The sequence below is a fragment of the Nuphar pumila genome, chromosome 1 (genome assembly GCF_984573655.1).
Source record: "Nuphar pumila chromosome 1, dmNupPumi1.hap1.1, whole genome shotgun sequence".
NCBI lineage: Eukaryota > Viridiplantae > Streptophyta > Magnoliopsida > Nymphaeales > Nymphaeaceae > Nuphar > Nuphar pumila.
In genome coordinates, this window is record NC_143249.1 from 47,028,834 (window position 1) to 47,037,048 (window position 8,215).

General features: G+C 39.6%; 1 protein-coding gene across 1 annotated transcript in view; it reads left to right on the forward strand.

The window, feature by feature from the left end:
* LOC149848874 (geraniol 8-hydroxylase-like) overlaps positions 1–8,215 on the forward strand; it is a 181,487-nt gene that overhangs the window by 96,474 nt on the left and 76,798 nt on the right. The window lies entirely within an intron of this gene.

The following is an 8,215-nucleotide window of genomic DNA, read 5'->3' on the forward strand; positions in this document are numbered from 1 at the left end:
TAGCGACGACTATAAATCCGTCGCAAAATCAAAGTCGTTGTATAGTAACGAGGACCTTGCGACAGATGTTGGCATTCGTTATTCTGTCGCAACTTAGCGACGGAACTGGCGACATATACATTGCATCGCTACTTAGCGATGGAATGGGCGACAAATATATTCCGTCACTAATTAGCGTCGAAAAATTCGTGATGGAAGTTATCTGTCTCTAATTTGACGCTAATCCGTCGCTAAGTTGTTTAGCGACGGATTTAGGTCATCGCTAATCCACAAGTTTCTTGTAGTGATGACACGAGCAGGTTTAAGGCTAATGATTTGGGTGTGAATGGGTTCAGTTAATGATGATATGATTAAACTTTAGGATAAGTTGATCATATTTTAACCATTCAATGTAAGCCGGATTTAGGTCCATTGAGTTTTTCAAAAGCTTTGGAGATGCAAGCTTGCTACCATCAACATACCCGGTAAGACCTAAAACAAGGATAAATTGAGATACCCACAGAAGATAGTTCTCTGAAGTAAGTTTAATGGGTAAGTAATGATGCACATTATCAGGCATCGAAGAAGAGATCACATTGGAAATCATACCAGCTGTGGAGGAAGAAGATCCTGTGATTGAGCTTGAGCTATGGTCCATCACGAATGACTAAACTAGCTTTTGAAGTAGTGTCAATTATGGTGGCTTTGATACTATAAAAGAACACAAACACACTCAAGAACATAATATTTAACGTGGTTTGACAATGCCTACGTCTATGAAGAATAATGACTCTCTCTCACTCAATCACCAGAGAGCCATCCATATTATATTATTTTATAATGTTAGAGCTCCTCAATAAGAGAAGACTCTTGAGATACACATTTTCTCATATTGGCACTTTGAGAGTCCTTGTTACAATTAACATTCAACTTGAGATTGGGATCTTGATCCATGCATGCCATCCTTGGATTCTTGGAGTTTTTATTGATCATCATGAACACCTTGAGATAGACTAGAATCCGACATTTATGTATATTTAGAATCAGATTTGGGTTTGGTTTTGACTAGGGGTGGCAAACGGGTCGGGTTGGCGGGTCAACATACCTCAACGCGAACCCGACCCGTTTATTAAACAGGTAACCCGACACGACCTGCCAACCCGTTTATAAATGGGTTGGGTCGGGTAAACGGGTTGATGGGTTAGCGGGCGGGTTGGCGGGTTGACCCGCCCGCCTAACCTGTTTATTAAACGGGTTGGCGGACTGGCATACCCCTAACACGAACCCGAGCCATTTAATAAACATGTTAGGCGGGTCGACTTGTTAATTAAACAGGTTAGTTTAAGCCCAACCCGAACCTGCCTAAGAGGCGGTTGGCGGATCATGTCAGGTTTTACCACCTCTAGTTCTGACTTAAATTCGGATGTAGAACTTGGTACTAATTTGGATCCAGTTATTTTTGGATCCGACTTAATCTGACTAAATGGATTTAGGTTTATTTCCAATGTCGGACAACATCCAACTTGTTGACATCCCTAGATGCTTCACAACCCTTACTCAATGGCAGCACTCATGTCGTGGAACACCAAACCAGTATGCCTACCCATAAGCCTCACTGTGCACATGTTAAGGACATGTTTATTTCATGGAAAAACACCACTTTCCTCTAGAAAAATGAAGCATCCCACAAGAAACATGTCGGTCCACTTGGCAACACAATGGGAAACACATCTTTCTGCGGGCATGAAATGACTTTCCCAAGGGAGTGGGTGGAAAAGGGCATGCCCTTTCCCATGAAAGGGCACTACCTATGTGCCAGCTGAAACAAACAAGCACCATGGAAAATGAATACCCATGCATCCTGAGACAACAAACAATGAAGAATACATGGCATCTACATAAATCTTGTGGTTATCAATGTTAAAATTTTCAACAATTGGTTGTCTAAAATATGATATTCTATTTTTGAAAGAAGGGAAAAAACTAAAATATGTGTAAGAGGTCTTATTTAGAAAGAGGGAGAAACCAAGTATGGCTTAGGTTGCCAAACTTATTAAATTAAAGAGAGGAGTGTATGATAGGTTTCTGAAGCACAAAATGAATAAAAGTAACTCATAATGATTAATTACCTTTTACCAATATTCAAGGACATCACAGAAGTAACGAAGCCACCATAAACATCATACAAATACATTTTAAAATCTCTCAAACAGACAAGAGCAAAGCAAAGTAAGAATATCAAAAAGTCAAGGTTGACTCGATAATAACAAAAAAAGGCTTAAGCACCCCGCGTTGCTAAGCGTACAAAGTGTGTCATCATTGTAGTCATGCAGGACTCCAATCTAACATACTCTCATCATAATGCATGATATTAATGAACATTTAGACACGCAATCACAAATACAATCTCTTTCAGTCATGCAGGATACGCCATAACTAACATGGATATCACAACCACATTTATAAAATCAACTCATAATGTCAAGCATGATAATTTTTATGTATGTCATGGTATCACTTAAAAGCTATCATGCTACTCATATTAATACACAAAATCACAATAACATGCAACGTAAAATATTTATTCATTTCTAAAATTACTTATAATATCCCTTACCTTGAAAGCGAATCTTGTGTTTTTCCTCAAATTGAACCTCACGAAGCTCTAATAGTATGATCTGGTTACATAATATTCTCATATTAATACACAAAACTTCATACTTTATTACTAAATGATCAAAATATCTTTTTCTGAATTTATTCATGAATCCTTGATTTCTGCATCGCTAATTTGACTGAATTCATGAACTAGTAGATTTCTTTCTACAATACAAGTCAAACGCACCAAAACTCACTCGATTCTGAGTTTGGGGTGCAAAGATATGCCTATTTTACTAAAATGAATCTCGGGTATCCCAAATGATATTTAGGTCATTTCGGATTTGAACCATTCTAGAATTTTCTGATCCAGATCCATCTATGATCTGGATCTAGGAGCGATCATCTGGGTCCAGATCTACTACTTACCTAGATCCAAGACTGTCAGCCTGGATCCAGACCTATCTGACTGGATCCAGACTTGCCTGACTGGGTCCAGAATAGTCTGATTGAATCCAAGACAGTCTGATTGGATTCAGGACAGTCTGACTGGATCCAGACCTGTTTGACTGGGTCTAAACCCGAGACTGATCCAATCAGATCCAGAACAGATCTGGTTTAGATCAGCTGGATCTGAACCAAGGACCCTGATCCAGTCAGGCCGAACCGATTTAGTTAGACCTGGTTTGGTTCAACTGGTTCGGCTCAGACTCGGTTTGGACTGAACCGACCTTCATAAACTGGTTTGACCAGAACCGGTTCTTATTTTATTATATATATATATATATATATATTAACCTTCCTCGGTCTGAGGGTGACCCAGACCAACCCGGTTCGGTCTGGGTCACACCCAGACCGATCCCGACCTCTTAAAATGGGTCAAAATAATATCTAAAGGATCATGTCTTATGTTAGAAGCATGTTCAAATGGTAAATTATGAATTTTTCCCTTTCAAACATGCCTTACACACATTATTAAAGAATTTTTCACATGGCAAATCAAACTTAATCAATATTTACTTGTGCCACTGATCAATAGATGCACACTCACCAATGTGGGCTTCTTTATTAGAGTTCATGCTGAAATTTAGAAGAACTAGTATGATCAATTTTCAAACATAAACCATCGCCAATCTTCACTGAATCAGGTCGGTCCATGATATACTGTGAATGGAAAGATTGTTGATATCATTGGTGACATGATGGGCTGTATCTGGGTACCATCCATCATTACTATAGGTAGATGTATTTGTTTGGGGGCACTGCATGAATAGTAGTAAGAGGAGATGGAGCTAATTGCCCTTGGTACATATTCAAAATTTGATAGCATTGATGAGTATTGTGACCTGGTTTATTGGGGTATTAGTACACAACTCTAGGTCTATCACCTTGATTGTTATTAAATCTACCATTAAACCTACCATAGCTTCTATTATACAAACGATTGCCTCTACCATGACCAGTTGGTCTGACAGAGAAATTTATGGTAGGAACAGAGGAATCAACAGTCAGAGTCCTTGATGTAGTTCATCTAAAGTATTGGACTCTTTTTGGGTTTCTATGAATGTTTTGAAAGCTATGTATTCACTCATAAAGCCTCTCAAGATTTGAAGATTCATATCTTCTTCATCAACAAATTTGGAAGCCACTGCAAGTTGGTGAGCAATAGCTCTGGCTTGCTGAAAATAGTCACCTACAATTTGATTTCTTTTCTTTAGGTCCTACAATAGTAATTTAAGTTGCACGATACGAGATCTGGTTTGGGTAGCATAGGACACCTTCAAAACATACTAAATGACACAAGCAAGTTAAAGGCTAATGATTTGGGTGTGAATGGGTTCAGTTAATGATGATATGATTAAACTTTAGGATAAGTTGATCATATTTTAACCATTCAATGTAAGCCGGATTTAGGTCCATTGAGTTTTTCAAAAGTTTTGCAGATGCATGTTTGCTACCATCAACATACCCCGTAAGACCATAGGTATTTAAAACAAGGATAAATTGAGATACCCAGAGAAGATAGTTCTCTGAAGTAAGTTTAATGGGTAAGTAATGATGCACATTATCAGGCATCGAAGAAGAGATCACGTTGGAAATCATACCAGCTGTGGAGGAAGAAGATCCTGTGATCAAGCTTGAGCTATGGTCCATCACGAATGACTAAACTAGCTTTTGAAGCAGTGTCAATTATGGTGGCTTTGATACTATAAAAGAACACAAACACACTCAAGAACATAATATTTAACGTGGTTCGACAATGCCTACGTCTACTAAGAATAATGACTCTCTCTCACTCAATCACCAGAGAGCCATCCATATTATATTATTTTATAATGTTAGAGCTCCTCAATAAGAGGAGACTCTTGAGATACACATTTTCTCATATTGGCACTTTGAGAGTCCTTGTTACAATTAACATTCAACTTGAGATTGGGATCTTGATCCATGCCATCCTTGGATTCTTGGAGTACTTATTGATCATCATGAACACCTTGAGATAGACTAGAATCCGACATTTATGTATATTTAGAATCAGATTTTGGTTTGGTTCTGACTTAAATTCGGATGTAGAACTTGGTATGCCTACCCATAAGCCTCACTGTGCACATGTTAAGGACATGTTTATTTCATGGGAAAACACCACTTTCCCCTAGAAAAATGAAGCATCCCACAAGAAACATGTCGGTCCACCTGGCAACACAATGGGCAACACATCTTTCTGCGGGCATGAAATGACTTTCCCAAGGGAGTGGGTGTAAAAGGGCATGCCCTTTCCCATGAAAGGGCACTACCTATGTGCCAGCTAAAACAAACAGACGAGCAAAGAAAGTAAGAAATGAAAAAACAAAGTTGGCTTGATCAAAAAGTCAAGGTTGACTGGATAATAACAAAAAAGGCTTAAGCACCCCGCGTTGCTAAGCGTACAAAGTGCGTCATCATTGTAGTCATGCGTGTACACAATCTATGCGTCAGTCCACCCTAAGAGGCAAAGTTTTTCAAATATAAGCTGCAGAAGAAGAAGAAGAAAGACTATTTAAAGCAGCAGAACTTTCTCTCTCTTTTGATACCTGACTTTTCAAACGATTTTGGTGAGACTAATAAATTTTGTAACTGTTCCATCAAACATGTGATGCAATGAACTCGTACAGTTTGTTAATGACTCTAAACCAGCGTTATGTTAATTTAATCAATCTAGTCCCCCGTGAAGCTATTTACCTAACTTTGGAATTGATTCCCAAAAATAAAGCAATTTATAAGCCCCTCTCTCTCTCTCAAGCAATCAATCAATCACTAAAAGCCAAGGCTATCCCAATAAGATATCAGCAGTTGCAGTTATTATATTTTTCACATGTTCACTTTTTTTTTAAATGTTTGCATACTAACACCTTGGGCGTTGCCATAATGATCCTGAGAATGATTATGATTTAAGCTTGAGTTTTAAGCATTGAAGGGTAACAAGGTAGGCAACATGAACGGTTAATTTCTTGATCCTGGGTACTGATGCTACCTTAAATTTGTTTGGTGGCTTGGAGATCCAAATCAAGTGGGTTTCAAGAAAAAGTAAAGGACCTCATTCCTAGTCGTATATTGTGCAGTATATGGGACTGGTAAACAAATCGAGCAACTGGCCACTTAGATCAGATTGGCTTTTGTGAAGCTTGTTCAAACTCGTCAAATGAGCTGCAAGTAAGTAAAGCTACAAGCAACTCATACAGTTTAAGTTGGTGGAATACCAAGAATGGGTGTTTGTCTTGGCTTGACTGGTTTCAGCTCATATATATAGTTTATATTAGGTTTAAACGCAGATTATCAACTGGTTATACAGGTAACAATAAGGGCATAGATTTTATTCACATTGTGGTTTCATGTAAAAAAAGAGATGTTTTTGCTTAATGAACGAGCTCAAATTCAGCTCATCTGGCTCAGACTCATATGAGCTCATGCTCGGCTGGACTTATATGAGCTAAACGAGCCGAGTCGGAGCTCGGCTGTAAATGAACCGAGCCTGTAGGGGTAGTTGGACTTCTGGTTGTGGGAAGCTCAACTTGATGTTGGACATGTGGTTGGGCGTGGCTTTTCTGAAAGCTGTCAAACAAGGGCCTCAATAATTTATTGTTGTCCTTTAACTCAGGTTAAATTTTAAATTACAAGACAACACAAAGCAACCAAAAAGAACTCACGTTTTCCAAAGCGATGGACATGAGGTTTCTGTTTGGCAGATTTCAGGCAAAGGTTGAATGTAATTTTCCATAATAGATTTCAGTCTCTCTCTCTCTAATATTTGGTCACACAATTCAATATGCAGATGATACTATAATATTTGGTCATGCGAATGTTAATCAAATGTCTAGGCTGTGTTTCATTATTAAAGTATTCGCTGCAATTTCAAGCCTTCGCCTGAACGAGGGTAAGTGCGCTCTGGTCTTACTCAATGCTGACCCTCTCCTCCAATCGGCTGCTGCAAGGATCTTCAACTGCCCGATATCTGACCTTCCTGTTAATTTCTTAGGTCTATCATTGCACTCACTGCAGCCGTCGAGAACTTCGTCTTGGATGTCTACTATAGAGCGGGTGCAAGGGAAATTGCAGTCTTGGAAGGCTCGATATTTATCTTTTGCGGGACGATTGACGCTAATTTGCCATATTTTGGCCAGATTACCAGATTTTCGTATGAGCATGTCCATTATACCGATGACAGTAGAACAAACGATTAAATGTCTGCTTTCGCACTTTCTTTGGTCTGAGAATGCGTCTCACAAAAAGTTCCCGCTTGTTTCTTGGCAACAGATCGTTCTCCTGAGGCAGCGAGGCGGCTTGGAGATTCCGAGTCGGAGAAAGATGAGCATCGTTTTAGTCTTGAAGTGGGCCTGGGTCGCTTCCACATCTCCATCTCCTTATGCTACGTTTGTTAGGCAAAAATATGGTAGTCTACCTGACTCTCTTCTTTTGACGCCCAGTTCAGTGTGTCATTCGTCCCTTTGGTTGAAGTGGCAGAAGACACTTCGCTCATTCAGTGACAGGGATCTTAGGCCTGGCCATGGCCGCCCGTTGCTTCACTAGGCCATGGCGAACGGAGATAGGTTATCTATTAAGCAAGTTTACCATTCCTTGTTGCCATCCGGGATGGACTGGTTTTTCACTAATTGTATATGGGGTAAGGGGCCCGCTCCGAGGGCAAAAGCTTTGGCGTGGCTAGTGGTTCTGGATCGTGTTCAAACCCAGATTAATGTAAGGAAACAGGGGCTTCAATTTCCCAGCATGTGTATTCTTTGCGAGAAGGCAGTAGAGAACACGACTCACCTATTTTGGTTTTGCCCGGTAGTTCTAGACCTATTTTTTCAAACTTGGGGTGCACCGTCTATTCAAACTCATTTGAGTTCTGTTATTCGGGACCTCGTGCTTGGTCCCATGATTTTATGAAACAAAAAAAAATGGATATTATTGTGGCGGGTATGGTTGTTTTCAGTATGGTGGGTGATCTGGACTGAAAGAAACAATATCTTTTTCAGGGGCATTAAATTCGATTTTGGAAGGCTACGTCAGCGAGTTATGTCTGATGTGTATCTGGCTCTTAAATTACATAGTAGATATGGGGAACTGTGCACAGTCACCATCTACATGGTGGCTGTCTTAC